Raw genomic sequence first — 2,424 nt, forward strand, 5'->3', positions numbered from 1 at the left:
GTAGTGACTTTCTTTCGGCATGGCATTGTTCCTATTGAATATTTTCTGACTCAGGTGTATATGAATTTTTATATAAAGGCAGCTCATATTGATTTAAAATTTTTATAGCATGCATCCCATCTTAAGTTATTTATTTGCTTTCCTTTTCCCTTGCCTCAGGTTTACACTTGTGTTTCTATTTTGAAGTTTTTTTTTTTTTTTAAGAGATAGCTTCTTTCTTGAAGAAGCTTTTTTAACCTTTTTTTCCCAACTAGAGTTACCTTGTCCCTGGCTATTATTTCCTGGCTGTGTCATCTTTATGCTATTAACTATTTCCCTTTACTATTTTCTTCCTAACAACAAGAACACAGTTTCTTTATTTTTCCTAAACTCCCTTCTATTATTGCCCCATGTGGCCTCACTGTATTGTCATGGAAAACTGTTTTCAATTCAAAACTTTCTTCACTCCTTTTCCCTCAATGTCTCCCATCTCACTATGGGGAGTCTGCTTTAGACTCTTCTCTGCTTTATCCACAAAGTCTTTTTTCCTTTAAAATACAAATAATTCAAACTTTATTAGAACCTTATTTTAGTAATGACACCCTAATGATGTTTTCAACACACAAACATACAAACATACTCCTCCAGCTGCCTATTATGATTACCCATTACCCTGATGATCCAAGGAAAATGCTTACTTTACCAATATGACTTGAGTCCTCTTCTATCGGCTGGACACACGTGCCTCTAATGAGACTTTTCCTTGGTTCCTTAATATTGATTTGCAGTCTTCTTCTTTGAGCCCCACATTGGGCACCAGATGTTGCTTCCTGTAGAGACAGAGCTTGAAGGATATTAAGGAATGATGAGAAAGAAAGAAAGGAAGAAGGAGAGAAAGACACAAATGGGCTCAGGGGGTCTGAAGCTTGAGTTTACTTCAGACAGACTTCAGATAATTTTATTCTTAACCAGATCCTGGTTATATACCACAGGATGACAATAGGCATGCATGCATTTCCTGAGGGAACAAAGTTCTTATCTTTCAGTGTTCTTCCTTCGTACTTAAAATAACCATTTGGGGTAAACAAACATTCTCTTCCTCCTAAACTGTCTTACATAAATCAGATAACATAAAACAGCTTACTGCCACCACCACCCTAATGCCATCTACTCCCAAGTAGTTCCGCAGGTCTTGTGTTAATCCTATTTCCTACACTCATATGCTAAAATTAGCACACAAAAATACTCATGGTAGGGAACACAAGCATGCGCACTAACATACTCATTGTCACCCAGGCAGTAATGCGTATGAATATGCACATTTTAACATCCACAAATACATGCACATTTACACTTACAAGTGTACACTCAAGGCTTATTCAAGATGCCCCTGAACAGACTCCCTCTGCTTTGGCTCATTAGATGGCCCCTGTGCAGCAAGAAACTTGAATGTCCTCTGAAGCCATTACACCAACTACAGAGGGACATTTGTACTTGGGATCCACCTGCTTTCTCTCACACATAGTGGTACATGGCTACTTCCAAGGCAGTCTTGGATCTCAGATGTAATGGGAACTGGTCCCTGCTCATGTCTCTTATGGCAGATTTTGTTAAGCTGGAAAGAGTTGGGCTATGAAATACACCTGACACCAATGAATATCATCTTCTTCAAATTGTTCCTGAGAATTGCAGAATTTATAGGGTGAAAGTAGAAACTACAGGCATTTGATGCAATTGCAAGCATCTGAGAAAACATCTCCAGACATGGGTTTAATTCTTACAGCTGTACCTTAAAGGGGAGAATTGTGGACAAGTTCAACTACAGTATGTTATTTGAACCATCACCATCTGATCCTTTTCAGAAGGTTTTCTGGTACAAACAAAAGTTTGTAGACATCAAAGAAGAAAGAGACCCATGATTATCAAGGCCAAGAGATGAGTTTTTCTCATAGTGCACAACCAGTCCTCATGGAAAGGAAGTGCTGACCTTCCCATTCTGGGACCTTGATTGCCTTGTACATTTGGGTTCTCATCTACATGTGGGAGCTCCTTGTTTCTAGCCCATGGTGACATGCAGCAGGAATAGTGTTTTTCATTGGGTCACAGGGCAATATCTTACCCTCTGTTTGCACCCAAATAAAGAGACACTTTCAACTTCCCAGAGTTCCTATGTATACACATCCGTTTTATAAAAATAAATGACAGCAACATATATATCTTGAAAGATGCAGCTGAATCATGTATGTGCTTATGGCAAGAACATTTAAACATGAAAGACACACATACAAACACACTTTCACACACAGTCTTCCTGATTAACAGAAAAAAGGATGGGTACTGCATTCCTCAGGGCAGCTAGAAATAGACTTCAAGGGCAAGGTAATAGGCTAAAATAAAAAGCCCAAAATATGAATTGGTTCTTCCACAGAGAATCTAAAGTCCTAT

Source organism: Tamandua tetradactyla, chromosome 3 (assembly GCF_023851605.1).
Source record: "Tamandua tetradactyla isolate mTamTet1 chromosome 3, mTamTet1.pri, whole genome shotgun sequence".
Lineage (NCBI taxonomy): Eukaryota > Metazoa > Chordata > Mammalia > Pilosa > Myrmecophagidae > Tamandua > Tamandua tetradactyla.